The 23,438-nt window shown below is 42.2% G+C and overlaps 1 long non-coding RNA gene across 2 annotated transcripts in view; it reads right to left on the reverse strand.

Annotated features, from left to right (window-relative positions):
• The window catches only part of LOC103786505 (uncharacterized), a 167,894-nt gene that overhangs the window by 102,015 nt on the left and 42,441 nt on the right, over positions 1 to 23,438 (reverse strand). Inside the window, exon 3 of one of the 2 annotated variants that reach the window (XR_010110378.1) lies at positions 8,347 to 8,466. This is a non-coding gene — a long non-coding RNA (uncharacterized LOC103786505). Of the gene's footprint in view, positions 1 to 7,285; positions 8,467 to 23,438 lie in introns of those variants that run through there. The other variant, XR_010110377.1, reaches the window with a different exon arrangement.

The following is a 23,438-nucleotide window of genomic DNA, read 5'->3' on the forward strand; positions in this document are numbered from 1 at the left end:
CCACCTTGATGGCTCTCAACAGGCGGAGTCTGCTGGGCTCCACCCACAATCCTAAGTCCTCTTCTCCATCCTCATCTGCCTGTCCGTGTTCATCATGCCCAGTAACCATTGGCAAATGCCCATATGGACCACAGGGATCAGATCTCAGCTTTCTCTCCCAAACTCTTCTCTCTGTACCTATCTTCTCTGTTTAGCAAATTCCTGCTTATTCTTCATGTGCTGCCACTTCCAAGAAGCCTTCCTGGGTTGCTGAAGGGGCTTACTCCACTCCTCTGTGACGCTTTGGTTGCCCTCACACAATCCACCTTTTGACCATCTCTCAGCACTTGGACTATTGATGTTGTTGTTGCTGCTGTTATTGTGAGTCTCTCACATAGGCATTGGGTGTGTCCATGGCAAGAACTGAATCTTACTAATTTTTATATCCCTTGACCTCAGTGCAACTTGTACACACTAGGAGCTTAATCATTGCATGTCAAACTTATTTCATAAAGGTAGATTTCATTTGGTGCTCAAAAGAAAATTAAATAAGGCTTTCTCTACCAGGTAGCAAACTTATGGAGCTTATTACCCCCAAGAAGTGGACGAATACAACTATGAATGCATTACAGAAAAAGTAAAATACTGAATGCTGAGGAGATCCAAATGGATTGTGATCATTTTTAGCCACCTTTGCTTTCCCTTTCCTTCTCTTTCTTCATTACACGCTTCGTTCTCCTATTGGTGGGCATCCTCCAAATTTGTTATCTTGAGTCCTCCTTTGCTTTGATTTCTTTGTCTTTATAATTGAAAGCCTCAGATTTGAGAAAGTCTCAGAATCTCTTAGCTTGGTAAAAGTTCATATTTCAAGGTCTACCCTGAGAGAGGGGGAAGTAGTAGGGCTTGGGTGGGTCCTGGAAGTGCCTTTATGACAAGCTCCCAAGGCTACCTGCAGGCAGGCGGTCTGTGCGTCACTCTACCCATCCCTTCCTGGTTGATTAACTTTTTTCTTTTTTTTAAAGTGCCAGTTCTATGCCCAATACTGCTGTAGGAACTGAAAATAGAGTGGAGACCCAAAGAGTGGTCCTCCCTTCATGGGGAATGCATGCTGCCCTTCCCTCCACTGGATCTTCCATGACATCATTTGAAGACCTCCATGGTTAGGCTGTCCGGGAAATTTCTCATCAATGTGTTCAAAAGGCCATTTCTTACTCTCTCTCCAAATATCAGCTGCCCTCCATGCCATCCTGTCCTTGACTTTCCTGCATCTATCATGGTTCCAGCATTCTTCTTCCTCCTTCCTCCAGTTGCCCACCCTCTGTGTTGTTTGTGCATTATCTACTCTAACTGTGCAGGTATCATGCCTTTTTGATTCTTCATCCATACCACTTGTCTCTTCTCATGTCTCTGGTTAATCACAAACAAGATCCTTAGAAGTTCATGCTAAAAGCCTGCAGAAGACACTTCATTTGCTTCCCTCATCTTTTCTTATTTGAATTTATTCAAATTGATCTTCAAGTGCAGTGTTTCTGAAACTATGACAAGCACTAGAATTACCTGGAAGTCCTGTGAAAATGAGATTCCCTGTTCATTGCTCTGCAGGGTCACCTGAGGTTTGGCAATGTCACATGCTGAGGCTGGTGGTTTGTGGATGTCACTTTGAGAGGCAGGTCCTAGAATACACTGTTTTTACTTTGTAAGTCTCCTTCCTTTTTCTCCATTGGCTGTCACCCATCAGCTTCAACCCTGAAATTTAGACTGGCATTTACAGCTTAAACCTGGCAGTGGTCTTCTCATTGAATTTTTTTTCTCCTCCTTCTTAGATTCTTTTCTTTGCTTCACAGGTCTCCTTCCAGCCCAATTCCCCCATCTTTGCTTTTGCTACCTTTCACATCAGAAATGTTGTCATCTTTCCCTTGATTCTTTGAATCTTTACCTAACTGACATGGTTTGGCTGTGTCCCCACCCAAATCTCATCTTGAATTGTAGTTCTCATAATCCCTAGGTGTCATGAGAGGGATCCAGTGGGAAGTAATTTCATCATGTAGGCGGTTAGTCTTACGCAGTTCTCGTGATAGTGAGTGAGTTCTCATGACATCTGATGGTTTTATAAGGGGCTTTTTCCCCTTTCACTCTGCACTTCTTCCTGCCACCACTTGAAGGAGAATTTACTTGCTTCCTTTTCTACCACGATTGTAAGTTTCCTGAGGCCTCCCCAGCCATGCTGAACTGTGAGTCAATTAAACTTCTTTCCTTTATAAATTACCCAGTCTCTGGTATGTCTTTATTAGCAGTGTGAGAACAAATTAATACACAAACCTTCCAGTTAAACTAAAGCTCTATTTCCTCTACTTCCCCAGACTACAAGTCTCTAGCCAGTCTCCAAATTTCCAACAAGCCCACTTCCTGGTGCATTCCTCTGATATATCTTACTAGCTGCCAATTAAATGGTGTGTTTACTGCCCAACTAACTAGACTGTGAGCATCTTGTGGCCAAGACTCCATATTATTTATATCACACTCCCCAGCACACAGTTAATATTAAACAAATAACACCACTAATAATAGTTGTTTTCATATTTTAATGGAAATCAGGGCTTTTGGTTGAGACCACTAAGTTTTTTGGAGAAATCATCACAGGTACTTATATCTTCCTATACACATGCTTGTCCCTCTGCCAGAAACACTACGTTTATGCACAGTTGACCTTTGCCTGGTTAACAATGGCTTATACTCTGGGTCTAAGTTTAAAACTCCCTTCTTCAGAGATGTCTCTGACCATCCAGATTAGTCTATTTCTCTCTGATATCATTTGCATAGCACACTATACTCTCTCTTATAGCATGAATCACACCTGAAATTAGTAATTTTACTATCTTTTCCAACTATTTGTATTGTAAGAGGATTATATGTCGTTGCCTGTTATTGTATGACCTACAGTTCCTCTCTGTGGGAAGAGTGTATTTTCCTACTCCATTTATGTTGGTTCTGGCCATGTGACCTGATTTAGCCAATGAAAAAACACAGTGAAATGCACCATTTTTAGCCATCTCTAGTTAAACACCTTCCTGGAGGAGTAATTCTATACCAGTGGTTCTCAACTAGGGCTTGATTTTTCTTTCCATGGGACAATTGGCAATATCTGGAGATCTTTTTGGTTGTCACATATGGGGATAATGCTGCTGGCATTAGTGAGTAGAGGCCAGGGACGCTGCTAAACATCCTACAATGTGCAGAATAGCTCCCCACAAAAAAAGAAGTATCCAGCCCTCAATGTGAATGGTACCGAGGTTGAGAAACTGGGCTATACAGCAATGTCATCTGAGAAAAACTCTACTCCAAGTGGGAAAATGAGCTTTGAAATAAACATCCATTCACTAGTTTAGTGTCCTGGATTTTACAATCTTTCTGAACCTTATTTTCTTAATTATTTGAGAAGTGTGTATGATAACTCTACCCTCAAGAAGATGTTGTAGGGATTAAAGAAAATATTGTAAGTATCGTGACTGGCATATTGGTCTTCAAGAATGCTAGGTCTGTCTCCTGTCCTCACTGATGCTATGTCAGGATTTATTACACACAATCAAGTATTTTTTTTTTTTCTTTTTTTGACGGAGTCTCACTCTGTTGCCAAGCCTGAGTGCAGTGGTGCGATCCTGGCTCACTGCAACCTCTGCCTCTCCCCGGGTTCAAGTGATTCTCCTGCCTCAGCCTCCCAAGTAGCTGGAACAACAGCTGTGTGCCAACATGCCCAGCTAATTTTTGTATTTTTAGTAGAGACGGGGTTTCACCATGTTGGCCAGGATGGTCTCGATCTCCTGACCTCGTGATTCGCCTGCCTTGGCCTCCCAAAGTGCTGCGATTACAGGCATGAGCCATCATGCCCGGCCCAATCAAGTTTTTAATTCTCTAAATAACATTGGGATTTGTGCTAGAATCTTTAAAATATTACTCAAACCAGGGCAGCAGGGATTGGGGATAGGATTTCTATTATTTGTGCTGCCTGACTAATTCTGGAGACTTGGACCCAGACTTTGGTGGGTTGAATCCAAAGGTGCAGGGACTTTGTGTTCCCCAAGAGGGAAGGCAGCAGAGCCCATGTGTTCTTTAACTAACTGTGTCTTTGTGTTTGCAATGGCAATGGGAAACAGGGAAAAATTATAATAATTCTTACAATGATTATGTGCTGGGATCTTTAGCTGGAATGATCCCTTGGAATGAAAAGCTGATACTACCATGCCTTTGCTTACATCCCTTCAGTGGCTTGTTTTCTTTGGAGCCTGTAAAATCAAAGTCCAAATCCTTCCTGTGACTTAGAGTGGCCGCAGTCTGTCTCTCGTCCTCCCTATTCTAGTGTCCCCATATTGTCCACGGATCTTGGAATATGTCATGCCTTCTCTAGTATCAGGGTCTTTGCACAGGAAGTTCCCATGTTATAAAATGCTTTTCCCCCTTCTTTTCACCTTTATAACCTCTACTTATCTTCGTGTTTTATGCTAAAGTCTCTGTCAGAGAAGGCTTTCTCAAATCCTCCAAACAAGTCAGGTCATTTCACCCTGTATTTCTACCATGCCCATTCCCAGAGCTGATGGCAATCAGTAAAACTGTGTCCCTCACTGTATGCTTACCAGTTAAAACATTGAAGACAATACTTTTGTAATTGTTGATGATTTATTACTGCTCTGAGCCCCCAGTGCAAAGCCCTGACCACACAGACCCTCTTTGGAACATTCCCTTTTGCCCACTCCCCATTACTCCAAAATCAAGCAACTAAAAGTTTATTCTCTGGCACCATAGTGGACTTTCAGACCCCTGATCTGAGGTTACAGCCAACATCCATTCTGATTGGCCCATATAATCCCTGCTCATATTTCTGCCTTATGATTATTTGTCTCATAATCATGTTATTGAGCAGTGATTATTTGTGTTTTTGGTAACATTCTAAAATCCAGAAAGCAGGGGTGAGTTTTAGAGTATAGTGGACCTGCAACCTGAAATACTCAATATGCACTTCTGTTAACTGCTTGTGTTATTTAATTCTCACAACTCCATGAGGTAAGAGTTGTCCAGCCTTTCTATGAAATGGTTTCAGGGGAGGTCACTGTGGTTATATCCCAGAAGATTTGCCCTGCAAGTGAAACAGAAGTTTCTCATGGAGATATGGAGGGGGCTGCCCCACTGTGTCAGAAAGTGGAGACTATGGAACCAACCCCATTATACTGAGATAGGGTTGAGGCTGCTGATGGGTCTTTACCTATTGTAGCTTCCATTTGTATGGTAGGCAGCTGCTAAGATGGCCCCAGATATCACTGCCTTGTGATAGTCCTGTCTTTGTGTAATCCACTCCTCATGAGTGTGGGCTGGATCTACTGGCTCTCTTCTGCTAAACAGATGATCGAAAAAGTGATGAAATGTCACTTCTAAAATTAGGTTACACAGAAAATGTGGTTTCTTTTTTGCTCACTCCCTCTTACTCAGGGAAACTAGCTACCTCTTTATGTACTGCCCTATGGAGAGGCACACATGTCAGGAAACTGAGGGAGTGCCTTCCAGTCAACAGCCAGCCAGGAACTAAGGTGCTCAGTACAGCAGCCTCCACAAAGGACTGAACAATGCCAACAGCTATTTGATTGTGCTTGGAAGATCTCCGTTTAGTTAACCCTTCAGATGAGACCGCAGCCCTGGCCAGCAAACAAATTGCAGCCTATGGAAAGACCTTAAGGCAGAAGCACCCAACTGAACGACCCGAAGGCTCTGACTTACAGAAACTGTGAGCAGTAAGTGCCTATTTTTTTAAACCACTATACTTTGGGGATGGTTTGTTACACAGCTATAGATAACTAATAGAGTTTGTTAAGTTAGTATTTTAGTCTGCTTTTTTAGCTGCAAGATAAAACTAACCCCTTCACATAAACAGTTAGATTGCAACTCTATAGGTTCAGTTTTGACTTTATAGTTAGCTACTAATGAATCTACACATAAATATTCAGATTCCCCTAACATAGAAGAGAGGCCTACTATGTGCAGGATTATGAAATGTGAATTTCTAGATATAAAGACTTTGTCTCATTCATCTCTATACCCCAAGGCCAAGACCAAACTTTATCACATCATAGCTATTTAATATTGATGGGTTGATTTAAATGATCTAATTACTGGATAGCTATTATGACCCACATTTTACTGATATAATAAGAGAAGTACCTAGAGTTTAAGTGATTCAGAGAAGGTCATGTGAGTGGAGTCAGGGCTTTCGCCCAAATTCTCAGGCTGCCATCTGTGCATCCCAGAACTTCCTTAGTGGGTAAAATAGCTCATTACTGACTAGAATGGCAATGTTTTCCTTCCATTGCAACATACTAGCTCAAAATAAGCAGGTGGCTTTTTTTAGAAAAACAGTGTTTTATTAAAGATTGTATTCCAAAAAGGCTTTGTTAACTCCTTTTTTCCCTTTAAGTATAGTGAAATGGCCTCTAACTTATTTTGAATGGATTTCTGGGATAAAGTTCTTCAGTGATAACATGTTTGAAGTAAGTAACAATTAAGTTATCTTTGTCCTCACTAGTAATGTTCATAGAGCAATTGGTGTTTCTTTCTGAGTTAATAAGAAACATTTGCAGCCAAACCATAGGACTCTGAAGATAAAGCAATTGGCAAGAAATGGTATGTTTAAATACCAGAAAATAGCCCATATCCAAACAGGTGTGCGATAAAACAGTATAAATAAACGGCTCTGTATGCAGTTTAGCCCAAGCAGAATTGTGTAGGAAACTTTCCTATTCTGGAAAAAATATAACCAAACCAGGCCGCTTGTATCCTCCTTAGACTGCACAGCTGGAAAAACAGTTCTTGTTCAAACAGCCGAAAGTAAAAGTTGTTTTAATTTTTTTAATGGCCAGATAAACAAAACCTTGCTAGAGGAATGACTATACTTGTGCAAATATGGCCTTGAGCTAGAATCTTGTGAAAGACTCACCTCTTTTCAACGTTTAAGAAATATGCCTGCTTCTTTGAATTCGCGATGGTCACTTCGTGTTGTGTTAGGATATTTTTTAAAAATGTTTCTGTTGGTACAGTTATCTTAACCACCTGGGTACTTGACTTGACTTACGGCATTAAGAGTATAGATGCCTAAAAGAAGTACTTGGTTTCTATTAAGATCTCCTAAGTGCACAGGAAACATGGTTTAGAGCTCAAAGAGGTTATAAAAACTGTCCATCCTTTCATGCCATTTCTTTCTGGCCAGGAACAAAGGTAAGACAAGAGGTTGGTCCATGCCAGAAAGTCTGAAAGTATGCGGGTTAAATGTTTCCAAGTGTGCTGTTTGGTGTTTGGGATCATTTGTTCTTCGCCAAGCTGTGTCTAAGGGGGGAAAAAGCAAAAACAATGGAGACGTAGCCTAAGGTTCCTGGAGATATCTGGCATTTGACATGCCTCAGTGGTGAGGAGCATTTATGGTCTAGTGAAAAGTAAGTGGTCCTCTGCATTCCACAATCCAAACCCTGGCTAAATCTCTGACCAGTAGGACAATTACCACTTCTGAGTCTCAGTTTTCCATCTCTAAAATGGCCTTCTATACACAGTTATGAAGACTACATGGAAATACATAACTTGTTAGAGGCAATAACACGTGAAGATTACATGCAGTAATACACATGCAACAACATAAATAACCTTATGACGATTACATGCCCTGGAATGATTATCTATAGATACTGTGTGCAAAGTGAAATTATACCAAGTGCTATAGAAATAAAAATGGCTGAATAGAGGTCAACTGGTGTGGCAGTTAGGAGCATAGGTTCTGGGCCGGGCACAGTGGCTCATGCCTGTAATCCCAGAACTTTGGGAGGCCAGGGCAGAAGGATAGTTTGAGCTCAGGAGTTAAAGACCAGCCGGGACAACATGGCAAAATCCTGTCTCCACAAAAAAAAAAAAAAAAAAGAAAAGCTAGCTGGGCAGGGTGGTGCATGCCCATATTCCCAGCCACTTGGGAGGCTGAGGTGGGAGAATCACTTGAGCCCAGGAGGTCAAGGCGTAAGTGAGCTCTGGTAAGTGCATTAGGTTGGTGCAAAAGTAATTGCAGTTTCGGGCTCTAGTTTTAAGTGGCAAAGACCACAATTACTTTTGTGCCAACCTAATACCACTGAACTCCAGCCTGGGTGACAAAGTAAGACCATGTCTCAAAAAAAAAAAAAAAAAATAGTGTAGCTTCTAAGCTCAGGCTTGCTTGAAATTCTGGCTCATTTTCTTTGTATCTGGGTAGCCCTGGTGAGTCTGAATTTCCCTATCTGTAAAATGACAATAATAGCAGTACATTCTTTATTCTGTTTAAAATGAAGAGCTCAAGTGCTAGTGTGTACTCACGTGCTTTCTTTGTGAGTTCAAGCACTCAAGACTTCAAATGGTATCTTCCAGAGCTTCTTCAGCTAGGTTCTGTCCTCTTCCTCATTTGTCACTCTGCTGGCTGCTCCAGGTCGTTCCAATCTATAAATAACCATTTCAGAGCCAGACATCACTGACTAATATCTCAATCTCTAGGAACAAACATTTTGACTTGTGCCACACTCAGTGGTTCAGAATGATTGTAACCCAATTCTGGCTATAACTAGAATGAGATGGAAATCCAGCATTCTACTTGGGAGCAGGATTTTCTCTAAGAAACTACAGCGGATCAGGATAAAAGTTCTCTTTTCTGTTATTCATAAAAGGCAGGGAAAGACAGTCAGAGTTATGGCTTATGGTGTCGCAAGAATGTTCAGTATCATTTTAAGGATCTCTGTCACGTTCTCTCTCTCTCTTGCTCTCGCTCTTGCTCTTGCTCTTGCTTTTTCTCTTCCCTTTCCCTCCCCGTGGCAAGTATTATAAATAGGCCTCCTTCTTATCTGATCCTCCCCTAAATGTTTTTCTTTTGAAAACCACAGTTAATTTTAGATAAATGTCGGAGATAATCTCAAATTTGTGTGTAATATAGGCCCTAGTTCTAAGAAAAACATGACATGTCTGGAAGACCTTGTTTTGGCCTTTGTTCCTCTGCTAGTACCACGGCCAATATCTCTGACTTCCCACCCTTTATCTGAGACTGGGTTGTATCTGAAGTCTCCTAACCCCCTTTTCCAGAAGCAGAGAAACTGCTGCCTTCTGAAGGGCTCCTTTCTAATCCAGTAGTTCCCCAGGAATGATTTTAAAGCTGGAAAGGGGCTCCGGGGAGTGAGGGCTGAGTTCATCAACACTGCCCGCCTGAGCAATTTGCAGGATGAAGTGGCCTCTGTCCCTGGTTTTCACAGGCCAGGCCCCCTCCAGATCCATGTGTAGATAACTGCAGTCGTAAATGTTATGCGAAGTCTGCTGTACAAGCCTTTTAAATAAGAGGCTGTTTTTCAGAACCTGGGCCACATTTGTCCTGGCCTGAGTTAAGAGGTAAAGAACATTCCAATTGTGAGCTTGGATGGAAAAAAATATATTTGAAGGTTTTTCTGCTAACAAGGTATGCAGAGGACTCAAATTCCAGTAAACGAAGGTTAAAGACGGGCTGATTTGCAGAATACGGTCATCACCCCCACCCCTTAATTTTTCCATAAAGTGCCATAAAAAGCCACTGCACTAACAAACATTTTGGGAAGGGAACAAGCTCCAGGCCAAGAAGCCACAAGCTTAAATGGAGGGAAATCTGAGCCCTGAGGCACAGTTTCCGGAGCAGAGTCATTACTCAAGAAGGGATCAGGCATTAACAGAACTATCCCAACCCGGTACCAAAGCTAAGGCTTCCTGGGTGCCCTGGGACAGTGCTGGTCAGGAGAAAAGTGCCAGTGTCCCTCACTGGAGTTATACCCTTCACCTTGACTTACAATGTGAAATGAGAGCACATCTCCAAGACTCAGCTTACACCTGAAAAACATCTGAAGAAAAACGTCTTGTTTTATTTAAAGGATGAAAAGAAAACGCGATGCAATGAAATTGCAAAAAAAAAAAAACTCCAGCTGGATGTATTTTTTAAAATTTTTTGTTGTGGAACACAGAAAAATTAATGCTAAAATGGATACAGAAGAGTAAAGTCCCCCCAGAGAGCTAGGCCAACTGTGAAGAAGAGGAATATGGAGGAAGGGCTTAGCCTACAAAATGTCAACCTTCTACAAAACCATCATCGTAAAATTGGTCTGCTTCTGGCTTGAGAACAGAGACCAGTGAACAGAACAGAGGCCTAGGAGACAGGCCTCTTTATAAATGAGGACTTGAAATATGTTTAACGTGGCTTAAAAATCATTGGGAATGGTTAGATTATTTAGTAGATGGTATTGAGAAATTGGCTCACCATATGGAGAACAAAAACATCTATATTTCTTTTTTTTTTTTTTTTTTTTGAGACGGAGTCTCGCTCTGTTGCCCAGGCTGGAGTGCAGTGCCACAATCTTGGTTCACTGCAAGCTCTGCCTCCTGGGTTCACGCCATTCTCCTGCCTCAGCCTCCCGAGCAGCTGGGACTACAGGCACCAGCCACCATGCCTGGCTAATTTTTTGTATTTTAGTAGAGATGGGGTTTCACCGTGTTAGCCAGGATGGTCTCGATCTCCTGACCTCGTGATCTGCCCGCCTCGGCCTCCTAAAGTGCTGGGATTATCGGTGTGAGCCACCACGCCCGGCCCAATAACATCTATATTTCTATAGTATACAAAGGTGGACTCCAGATGCATATGATATCCAGTATGAGAGGAAAGCTTATATGGTTAACAAAAGAAAATTTAGAAGAGTATTTTTACAACTTAGAGGTGGGGAGAAACTTTCTAAAGAAGACCTAAAATTACCAAATATAAAGCAAAAAAAAAAAGAAGTGTTTGATGACACAAAAGTTGAGGATTTCTTTTTAATGAAAGATTGTAAAGATGAAGTTAAAAATTAAAAAATTGCAACACAATATGTGCAACATTTACAAGTGACTAACAGCCAGTATAGGATATATGAGGGTAACCTGTAAGTTAACAAGAAAAGGATCATAAAATCCATCAGAAATAGGGGCAAAGGGCTGGGTATGGCAGTTCATACCTGCCATCCTAGTACTTTGGGAGGCCAAGGTTGGAGGATTACTTAAGGCCAGGAGGTCAATATCAGCCTGAGCTACATGGTGAGATCCAGTCTCTACAAAAATAAAAATAAAAAGGTTAGCCAGGTATAGTGGTGTGCACCTGTAGTCCAAGCTACTTGAGGAGGCTGAGGTTTGAGGATCACTTGAGCCCAGGAGTTCAAGGCTACATTGAACTAGCATAACACCTCACACTCCAGCCAGGGCAACAGAGCAAAACCCTATCAAAAAAAAAAAAAAAAAAGAAAGAAAGAAAACGAAAAAGGGCTGGGCATGCTGGCTCACGCCTGCACTCCCACTATTTTGGGAGGCTGAGGCGGGCGGACCACCTGAGGTCAGGAGTTTGAGATCAGCCTGGCCAACATGGTGAAAGCCCGTCTCTACTAAAAATACAAAAATTAGCTGGGTGCGATGGTGTGTGCCTGTAGTCCCAGCTGCTCAAGAGGCTGAGGCAGGAGAACTGCTTGAACCCAGGAGGCAGAGGTTGCAGTGAGCCAAGATCGCGCCACTGCACTCCAGCCTGGGCAACAGAGCGAGACTGTGTCTCAAAAATAAAAATAAAAAAAGAAACAAACAAGGAAAAATAAACAGAGGCAAAGAATATGACAGGTAAATCACAGAGGTAAAAATCCAAATGGTTCACATAATAATATAAAGCTCAAAATCAGGGTAAAGCAAACCAAATCCAATGAGCTATAAGTTTATACTCATCAGATTGGTAAAAATGGGCAAGTTGGATAATGCCAAGTCTAAGATGTGAGAACACATGACTTTTCACGTCCACCTCTTAGGGTTATAGAAGTGAAGCCAATCCAAAGAATAAGCTCACAAAAATTGAGCATCTATGTACATTAGAATCAGTAGTTCCCTTTCAGAATATCCCAAAGAATCCCCACTTGGGTCCTGGGGTCCAGAAGAGGGAATCTAAGAGGATTTCATGCAGCCAAGACCTGTGATTGCTGGGCCACAGAGGCAACCAGGGGGTCCTTAGCTGCAGAAATGGGAAAGTAAATTGAAGAGGTGACCTTTATGGAATACCATGCGGCAGTTAGAAACAATTATCTGGAATCACTGATTAGCAGTGTGTGAAGTTTTTTAGAAATGCAGTACTGGGTAAAAAAATAAGAAAAGGCAAAGCAATCAGGGTTGCTTGGAGAATTAAATGGCAATAAAACCCTTGATGTAGCAATTGGCTCAAAGAAGACTTTAGATCCTATCCAGAGGTAGGTGGGGAATTAGAGGGGTCAGTCCACCCTGACAAAAGACTCAACACCATAGAGGTGGAAGTGAAATTTGAAATGATTCGAAAGACACTTTGTGGACTACCTGCTAATAAATTTTCTTTCCTACATCCTTTCTTTCTTAATTGGTAGTGGAATCTAGACTTTTACAAGAAAGAAAACTCAGAATATGAAACACTGCATCTCTGGCTGACAGTCTACCTGTCCTGGTGTTCCTTAGGAGATCTGAGAAGTGCCCCAGCCAGGTGCTGCATTTGCTAAAGTTAATTCTAGGGAATTTGTTTATGTGGGTTCAGAATTCTTCACTGCCTCCCTTAACTCCCCCATATGTAGTCTGTGCTAAGTGACCATGGATGGAATTGTGCTGAAAGTTCTTTCACCGTGGTTAACAAAATCTACTAAGTAACACTTCATACAGGGTATGGAGGAGCCAAGTGTGATTGGATAGAATTTTTTTTTCCCTTTCTTCTTCTTACCATATATATACTTTTAGGAGTATCCATTATTGCTAGTGTCTGCTACCAAAATGTCGGTGACCAAGATGTAGAAATGAAGAAGGAAAAAGGACAGCTTGTCTAACATTCTTGCTCTGAAAATCCCAAGAGATGAGATTCCATCTCTAAGCAGGAGGCCAGGGAGTCCTTTCTTAGTGCAGGAGGCAGCAGGATATTTTTATTTTTACTGCATTTGCGATCCGGGGTCACAGAGAGGGGCAAGGAGCTGAATTCCAAGAATGGAATAGAATCTAGCTCTCTCCAAAGGAAATCCAGGGTTTGGAAAACTCCCAAGGAGCAATAATTCAACTGAACTAACCTGATGAACTGTTTTCAAATGAGTATGGAGAAATATAGTCAAACATTGAACAGCTTCCTAGAATTGAAGCAACCGGGCAAAGGTGCCTTTTATTAGACCTTTGCAGTACACCCAGAGAACCGGTTAGAGTGTCAGGCTCAGCTCCATCTGGAAGAGAGAAAGACTTGATTTTATTCCCCAGTAGAAGGTTCTCTAGAGCAGTGCATACATTTTTCACTTCCTTATAATTATTTATTCAAAACTGAAATATCAGCAAATCAAAGTCTATTCCATGCATTGGGTACCTACTCTCTGCCCATCATCTGCTGGGGCTTTTCTCTATCTTATCTCATAGAATCCTCCCCAAATGCTTCAAGGAAAAGATGATCATTCCCCATTTTTCAGAAGAGGAAGTCTCTGAGAGGACAGACACATTTTGAAGGTCAGAGAGCTTTTAAAAAGCAGATCTGGATTCAAACCCAGACAGCTGAGTCCAAATCTGGAACTTTCTTCAGCTCATACTGCCATGACCACACCCCTGCTTCTAAGGGATGTCAGGCAGCCTAGAGGGTCCCATGACATTTAGAAATAAAGGGATAAATTGTCCTTTCCTCACCCATTTTCAAGCAAAAATGCTAGGGGAGCAGCTGTGTATTAAAAAGGAGTTGGGGCGGAAATAATGATCATAAAGATAGTGAACTTTCATTGAGTTATGGGTCAAACATTGTGTTAAATGTTCAGTATGAGCCACATTCCTATGAGCTGGCTCTATTACTGTTTCTATTTTTTTTTTTTTTTGTGGGGGGGAAATTAAGTTTCAAAGGTTAATTGATTATTTAAACTCAAACAACTAGTACTTCTTGGAATAGATCCTAAATTGGTCTGAATCTCAAACCAGTGTTTTAAAAATACTACTCTAAACTGCTTCCTTGGGATATGGCAATGTGAGTTAGGCGTGGCAGCTATCGTGGTGGTGTTATGGTGGTGGGAACAGCAGTGATGGTATTGTTTTCATTGTTCTTGGTGGTGGTGAAATTAATGATGATAAGTCATTGGTGAAGGTGGTTGTCCTCATAGTGGTGTGATGGTGTTGGTGGTGGTAGAAGTGGTGCTGGTGATGGTGGTGTGGGTGGTGATAATAGTGATAATGGTGGTAGTAATGGTTGTAGCAGTGATGGCAGTGTTGGTAGTGGTAATGATAACTATGGTGGTGGTGGTGGTGTGGCAGCAGGGCCAGAAGTAGTGATGGTGGTGGTGGTGATCAGGGACATGGTGTTGGTGGGAGGTGTGACGAGGGCATGGTGATGATGGTGTTGGTGGTGGTGATGGTGGAGGTGGGGGTGGGGTGATGATGGTGGAGGAGGTGATGGTGGGGAGGGGGTGGTGATGGTGAAAGCAGTGGTGATGATGATGGTGATGGTAGTGGTGGTAGTGATTGTGGTGGTGATGGTGGGGAGGGGGTGGTGATGGTGATAGCAGTGGTGATGGTGACGGTGATAGTGGTGGTGGTGATTTTGGTGGCGATGGTGGGGAGGGGGTGGTGATGGTGACAGCAGTGGTGATGATGTTGGTGATGGTGGTGGTGGTGGTGGTGGTGGTGATGGTGATGGTGGGAGAGGGATGATGATGTTGTTGATGGTGGTGGTGGTGGTGGTGGTGGTGATGGTGATGGTGGGAGAGGGATGATGGTGATCATGATGGTGATGGTGCTAGTGGTAATGGTGGTGGTGGTGGTGGAGGCCATGGTAGGAGAGAGGGTGGCAACTGTTGAGGTAGTGGTGTGGTGATGGTGGTGGTGGTGAGGGTGGTGGTGGGGTGGTGGTGGAAATAGAAGCGTTGTTGCTGGTGGTGATGATGGTAATGGTGATGGTAGTGGTGGTGGTAGTGGTAGAGGTGGTGGTGATGGTGAGGATGGGGGTGGGGTGATGGTTACCATGACAGAAGTGGTAAGAGTGATGATGTGGTGATGATATTGATTATGGAGGTGGTAGCTATGGGGTTCTTGATGGTGGTTAATTCACCCTCCCAGATGATATTTTCCTTTCAGAAATTCTGAAAAAAGAACACTTCCGTTTTCTCTGTGCCTTTAAAGGTCGATTCACTTGTTTTTTCCATAGGCTTCAGGAAAGAGGCACTGGCCTTTACTTCTCCACCTCGATTCACTTCCCTGCTGTTGACAAATGTTATAGTTGCCCAGGATCAGAGGGAGAGACTGACCCTGTGACCATTTCCCCAACGGTGGCCTTTGGCCACTCCGTGCACTGGAGCACATGACCCTCTGCCTCGCCCCTGCCACATTAACCAGGTGACTGTCTGCCAAGGCCCAGCCCAGTCCAAAGGGAATTGGGATTCAGTGTCCCAAACAAGGCACTGATTAGCTGGTAATCAGGCAGCGATTAGCAGGTCGGGTCACCTGCAGTTCAGTGCCCATTGTTCCCAGCAAAGTCCTGGGATATTTGCCACACGGCTGGCCAGTCTGAATGTCTGAGGATTCCGATGCCTGCAGCTCTGCTGTGGAGATGTGTGATTAGGAACAAATCCTCTGTTCTCTAAGCCCATCCCCCCAAGGAGGCAGTGCGGTGAATCCCCTTCTCTATTCACACACAAAAGATTGGGGAGAAGAATGGCCTGCTTAGGAGCTCAACAGTGACAGAGAGGTGAGGCCCCAAGGATGCACTGAAGAACTGAAAGCAAATTAGCACATTCCTCTTCCTGCACCATGATGACTGAGAGTGGAGGAACGAGCAAGCCCACGTCCAGACTGGCATTCTACTGTGATCTTGAGATGTGACCTTGGACAAGATTTTTAACCTCTGAGCTTGTTTACCTTGATTTTGAGAGGTTAATAACACTTGCCTCTTCAGCCTTTGAAGTTCAGATTTAGAAAATGAACATAAAGCAGTTACTACAGTCTCTGTAGCGTGTGACCAATACATGCTATCACCGTTATCATCGGTCATAGTAATATCAATATTTAAAATATCATAATTATTTGAAATACTTTATTTAAAATATGCCTCTGTAACATCACTTCTAAATGAGAGATAGCCCTTTTGTAGGAGGCCATGATAAGGATGAGATGAGAATTCTTGTAAAGCTTTCATCACAGGGCCTAGCAAGTAATTAGCACTTAATAAATCATAGTAACAATGGTGATCACCGTCATTATTGTTTGTACAAAGTTGAATGGAAAAGGCTATTTTGTAGCATTTTTCACTGTATTGTAGCATGTGATCATAAAAATTTAGACAAAGTATAATTTTTTGAGCTAAAAGGAGATTAATGAAATTATTCATGGCACATTCACACCATTGGCACATGAACACCACACTGTTCAGCTTTATAGTCTATATGCCCTTCCACCACCTGGAGATCTTGCTAAAATTCTCATTTGGTAAATCTGGGGTCAGCCCAAGATTACGCATTTCCAGTGGATTCTCAAGTGATTCCAGGGCTACCTGTCCATGGACTCCACTTTGAGTAAACAGGATGTACACTTTTACAATAAAAAATGTGTATATGCATTTATACAGAAATATAGAAAAATATTCCTAGGCTATACTCAAGATGGGGGACAGTGTTTTTCACCCCCTTCGCTAAACTGTACTATCTTTCCCAGAAATTTAATAACAAACATGTAAAAACATTTAAAAATGCAATAAATTTTATTGATGCAAGTTCTTCCCTTCTCTAAAAGTTTGTCACACAGCCAGGTTTTCCAGCACATTCTTTGCCAGGTCTGCATGCCTGATGCCATGATTTTCTCCTAGAGCCACACTAGGCCTTTTCAGCATCCTAACCACAAGGAAATCACATTAATGAGTGCTCATTCTGGAGGCTTCAACTCTCCAAGGAGCAGGTGGGCCCCAGCTCAGATATAGCTGCTGGCCAGAGTTCAGGACCCAGAGGCGTGCAGGCCAGCCAGGTGCAAGATGGACAGTTATTAACTCAGAGAAGCCCAGAGAGTTTCTAAAATCTGATTCTGGCTGCACTTGGAAAGGGCGTTCCAGTTAACATGGCGGGGTGCTTTCTGCAGTTTAAAGGAGCTCAAGGAAGTTCCTTGTACAAAATAGATGGCTCCACTAGCCCTTCCTCTAAAGGGTGGCCTCAGAGAGGACCCTTGTGATCTAAGGGTAGGTGGGTATAAGGTCTTTTCTTCCTTTTAAGTCCCCTCAACGGAGACTGGGATACTTACTTGGCTACTTGAGCCAAGTATTTATCTTATTCTCATCAGACTGTTTCTGTCACTGAGAGGTTGAAAGAGGTCTGAATGAGCATCCAGAGACAGAATTAGATAGAACCTCAGTTGAATTTTGACCTTGCCATTTAATAGCTAAACTGCCTTAGGTCTAAGCAGTGACTCTGTTTCCTCCCGTGGAAAATGGAAGTGGCAATGCTCTGGTCTCTCCAGGATTCAAACTTATGGAGCTAAAGATCCTAGTTTCCAGTTAGGTAAAAGCAGGCTTGCAAATGCCAATACTAATAATTATTATTTTTATTCAGCGTTCACCATCCTTTGCACCTTAACATACACCTTGTACCTGCCTAGATGAGCCCCCACCCGCTGCCCACCTGAGATCCCTGGTATGGGGTCTCCATCACCCCATCCCTCTGTGTATCAGGCAGTGGGTAGAGGAAAACAGATACATAACAAAAACTGGGTAGTGGGAGGACAGTTTACTAAAGGGATATTTAACTGAGGTGAGGGCGGGACTTGAGGAATAAATAACATACAGTGGCATGGATAGGGGTTGAGGAGGTACATTCCCCCCCAGCTTCTGGCTTTCAGTAGAGAGAACAGCCAACTTGTCAAGAAGGGGGATGCCAAGGAATAAATAGCTTGACTCCTGTCTTCCCACACTCCTGTGTCCTCCTCATGCTTTTGCCAAGATCTTGGCTTGGTTTCTCCTCTGATTGATTTCAACCAACTTTCTGATATTGGCAGGCAGCTATCTTATGTGCCCATGTTACATGCTCATGATAAAGCTGCATTTCCTGAGGGGACACCAATGGATACACCTCTGCCTGGCACGCAGCTTAGAGGCTAAATGTATGAAAAGCAACACCATGCAAATCATTTTGAAACTGCTCTGGAACCCTCACGGGACCCTCCATTCTAGACATCCAGTCCCACTAGTGATCTGACCATGAAACCTACTAAGAGACTTCCAGAAGAAGATGACCTCTGAAAGGAGAAAACTTTCTTCCAAGCTTCTGTGGAACAACAAGTTGCCATCCCTTTGGTGGAGCCCAAAGGGAAACCAGGTAGTTAGCAAGAGAAACTGTTGTTATCATCTATGAAAGGTGCTTCCTGGGGTTTCAGAGGAGGGTGCAGAAGGGGAACAGTGAGTCTGGAGGGACAGATGGAACATTCCTGCAATGCTATCAATCCATATCTGACCCTCAATTCATGAAACCTTCCAGACAACCCACCCTGACAGATCCCTCTCTTCTTAGAGCTCTCACGTACCTTTCTTTTAGCATTTAACATTCATAACCTCAAATGAATGATTTCTATGCATGAGTCATTTCCTGAGTAGACTGTCAGATCCTTGAAGGCAGGAAGGCAATGTAATATAGTGGAGAATATCCTGAGTCTTCAAATAGTTATGAAGATTAGAAAGGCAATCTAAGCAACATCCTTAACATATTACCAGGTGCACATAAAAAGTGATGAAGAGACAGATTTATGACTATTCATTTTTTTTTATCCTTCCTATCCTTCACCATGCAAAAGATACACTGCCATTACACACACCTCCAAAAAGAAAACTCAGCATTTCTTATATATCTTCTCTGGGTCATTTACTATGTAGAAGTTCAAGTACGTTATTAGAATGCTTCCCCAATTTAGTTACACACAGAATCCACTTAAAGTACGGAATAAAATCTGACATATTCTTTTTAGTATGATGTTTTAAAAAAAATTTGGAAAGTAAAATTCTGTTTTACCTCCCAATGCTTATTGCTGCTAAGAAACTAAAAAACAAAATAAATTAATAAATTTAATGCAAACGAAGCTACATAAATTTTACTTAAATGTAACAGATGATATGGTTTTGATGAAACTGATTCAAAACTTACTATGCAAAAGCGGTATTGAATGCTGCTGTACAGGACATTTCCATTCACCAAGCCTACACGCGGTATGATGACTCAAGTGTCCCATGATTGCTCCCCATTTATACTGGGCATCATGATGTTACTTGGCATTGATTTGACAGCAGTGTATAATTTTAAATTTATTTCCCTTTTATTCCTTTTTCACTAGTAGAGCCAAACAAATTAGTATTAGATCTTGCAAGCTTTCTTTGCAACCATCGGCATTAAAATGCAATGGCAGTTCTTTAAATATAAAGGGTCATCCGGATAGTGCAGAAAATGCTTTGCCAATTTTACTTTAGATTATCGTTGCAATGAGAGCACATGGTTCAAAAGTTCCAGCAGCAAAGGTGGTTTTCCCACCCTGCCCCTGGATTATGGCATGTGGTACAGGCATTTTGAATCTCAGCTTGTGTCAGGTAGGTATTGTTACCCGTTTTCTATTGGAGGACATTTAGGCTTGTGAGTGCTGGGAGGTGATCAGTCACTTACCTAAGTTCACTCACCTAGTAAGTGATGCAGTGAGACTCATACCCAAAAGTTTCAGTTTCTACATCCAGTCTTTTGACTGATTGGTCTCATCTTTGATTATTATTGAAGATTAATGCTACATTGATGCAGATTGATGATGAGAGATGAAGGGGATGTTGAAGAGATAGAAAGCAAATAGAGAATGAAACATGCTTGGCCAGAGATGGCAACATAAACCCTGTCCATGGTGCCCTGTTGTCTTGGGTGCTGCTGTGGTTAGGTCAGGAGCAGTGGGAAGTCTGGGGCCATATGGAAGCTACACAGCCACACAGATGAGGCAGACCTCTAAGTGGGGCCACTCTTGGCACGTCCATGTTGAGCTCAGCAGCAACATGATGAGTTGAAATACCGAAGAAAGTTCTAGGTTGCTCGTCATGATTTAATCTATGCACCTAGTCTTTGGCATTTCCTATTTCCTGCTTTGGCCTGAAGCTGGACATTCTTTCCAAGAATCCTTTATGTCAGTCCTTTTGGGATTCAAAGAGTTGTGGGAATGGTGACCTCAGTTCACATCCACATTCCACCGGGAGAGCACAAAGCTGAGGCCCTCTCTGCCTCCAGGAAGTAAAAGAGGCTGTGAAAGAAGTGTTGTGAACCAATGTTCTTACTACAGAAAGCCAGGGGAGGTGCTGCTCATCCCTCCAGCTCCAAGTGATGAGAATTTTGGAAATAAATAAATTCAGTAACTTATAGGCACATGTGATAAACTCTCACTCACCAGGATCTGATAAACTAGTAGTGAACACAATTTTTGCATAGCTTGCATTTCCTGATAATACAGACGTATCTGCTATTAAAATTCCACTTTCCTTGTAGCAAAGTTAACTTTTTGTTATTCTAGAATGGCAAATTGAGTCATGTGAAGTTTCGGGAATCACACACACATCAGGTAATGCCATAACAAAAGTCGTTTTTGCCTGCAGTATATTTTGAGGACAATGAAACCATTCAATCATTGCCCAGAATGATAATTATCTTTTTGGACACATGACCTCATATTCCCAATCTATTAAGCACACAAAATCTGAAAATGAGTGGTATTAGTGATTCTATTGAAATGGATACAAGGGAACTGAAACAAAATAAAGCCAGCTTTAGTTCTGTAATCCCCGAAAAAAATAGGTGCTAAGAGGATGGGTGACTTAGGACACTTAGAAAAGAAAAACCAACAAGGAAAAATAAAACAGTAGATGCACATGTCTTTTGACTTACTAGATGTCTGAAGTTCATTGCTTCAGGACACATCAGCTTGGGGTAGAGGTGGGGAAGGAGTTGACTCAGATGTGGGTAACAATTGTGATGGCCTATGACCAAATTTCACAGTAAAGTGATTGGTACCCCAACCTCTCCTCTGCTCTTTCTGTTTTTTTTTTTTTTTTTGTAATCATCCTAGATAGACATTAACATTTTCTGCAGAAGCCAACTGACAGAAAGATTAGCTACATCAGAAACAGCTGCTTTCACTGGTCTCAGCTTCATTCTAGGGGCAACCTCATCCAGAGTCTCAGAACATCATTTTTTAAAGACCCAGGTGCAAGTCACACCAAGGTGGCATGTATTAGAAGACGTGTGGCCATCCAGTGTAACTTTCACAAACTTTCTTTACTGGCACAGACCTATTGCTGATCCAGGTGAGAATGCAGGTTACTGGCATCTCTCCAACTTAAGTCAGCACCCTGCCTTTCTCCAACATTCTCTGCAGAGAAACGTGAATCTTAATTCATACCATACTCTTCATATGAATCTTCATGTCCATGTGCTGGTCCCCACATTCCATGGCTCCAAAGGTCATTGCTTTTATATCTCCTTGAAGGACTACAAGTGGATTCTCAGGCAAATTGAAACCTTGCGCAAGTCCCAGAAGTTCTAAGGCGGGAATGCTGATCAAGTGTCTCTACTGTCCATCTTTTGCCCCTCTTATGCCCCTTACCTCACCCCTCTGGAGACCCAGATTAAAAACGCTTCAGAGCAGGAAACCTGGTTGATGGATTGATCAATCAACCAGCAAGTATCTACTGAGAGCACCTAATTTTTGCTCAGCAAATGCTGACGGGAGCTGATGGTGCAGTGACAGGTAATAGAGGACTCTTTGAAGTCAGGTAGAGGACTTGAAACTGAGGCTCAACTCACCGCGTCTTCATTCAAGAGACAGCAATTGAACACCTACACACAAGCTGCGCGGCATGCTTGGAAATGGGAATAAAAAGGGCAGACTAGATTTCTATTCCCATAGAGTTTATAGTTTATCAGGGTTATAATTCTTTTAAGTACTTAAAATTAATGTGCACTATGATTGGAAAACAGACTGCTTAGGTAGCTTATGGTGGTCAAGAAAGTGGGAACGTGTAAAGTTGTTTTTAGCTTTTTGAGGCCTGGAAGGATACGACCATGCAGTGACTGGGTAATGTGATTTTGGTAGCAAGATAGATTGAAGAATGGAGAGTGAGTAGTGTCCTCCCAAAATTCCTGTCCTCCCAGAACCTCAGAATGTGAGATTATGTGTAAATAGGGTCTTTGCAGATATAATGAAATTAACATGAAGTCATAATGATTTAGGGTGGGTAATAAATCCATAAATCCAATGACTAGTGTCCTTGTAAAGATACAGACACAGACAGAGGTAAGAAGGGCAGATATCAGAGTGAAATGGCTACAATCCAAGGAACGCCAAGGATTTCTGGCCACCACTAGCTGCTTGGAGATTTTCATGGAACAGATTATTTCCTAGAACTTTTGGATGGAGCACGGCCCTGCCAACACCTTGATTTCAGACTTTCAGCCTCTAGAGCTACAGGAGAATAAACTTCTGTTGTTCTAAACCACCCAATTTGTGATAATTTGTTATAGCAGCCTTGAGAAATGAATGCAAGACACAACTGACCGGGGTGAAGATTCCTGGTTAAAGGATGTATGAGTGCTGCCCTGGAAAATGAGGGCCAAGGTCAGAAAGAATGGTAAGACTCTATTTGTATGGTTGTGTACAAGATAATAGCTGAAGACCATAATGGAATAAATAGAGTATGTCTTTTCCAGCTTGTTTTATAATAAACAAACCACCTAAAGAGCATGAAGAGACAAAGATTGAACTTCTCAAGACATGTCTCCGTTTATGGAACAGAACAAAAAAGAGTAAGCAAGGGAGAAAGTGAAGGAGTTACTGGCAATATTCCATTGAACTCAGTAGATACTTATCAAGCCTTGCCTATTCCATACCTCTAAGGAACACACAGTGTGAGTTGGAAGCAAAACTAGAGAATTTCCATCCAAGGGATATAGGCAATGATTGAAGTAAGCTGAATGAATAGGAACAGTGAAGACAAAAAGAAACAATGGTCCCAGTCTAAGGATGATCAGGATGTCTTTGCAGAGATGACATCTGTAGGGAGGCTGAAAGGATCCTTCAGGGTTGGACAGAAGGCAGAAAGGCAGAAGAGAGAAGAAAGCTCAGAGTATACCATCGTATCTCAATGCTCCTTGAATAGTTGCTATGTTTAATTCTGGTGCCTCTTATAGCACACAAAGGCACATGGAAATGGTGGAGTGAGTGAATAAATGAATGAACTAATGAAATGACCCAGAAGCCAAGAGAAGAGAGCACTTTGTCAAGGAAGAGGGGATAACGAACATTATAAAAGGCAAGAGAGAGGCTGAGAAAGACAAGTATGAATGTCAAGAAATGAATAGGTCAATAGAACATTGAAGAGATAGGAGCTTAGG

The sequence above is a fragment of the Pan paniscus genome, chromosome 18, assembly GCF_029289425.2.
Source record: "Pan paniscus chromosome 18, NHGRI_mPanPan1-v2.0_pri, whole genome shotgun sequence".
In the NCBI taxonomy this organism is placed as follows: Eukaryota; Metazoa; Chordata; class Mammalia; order Primates; family Hominidae; genus Pan; species Pan paniscus.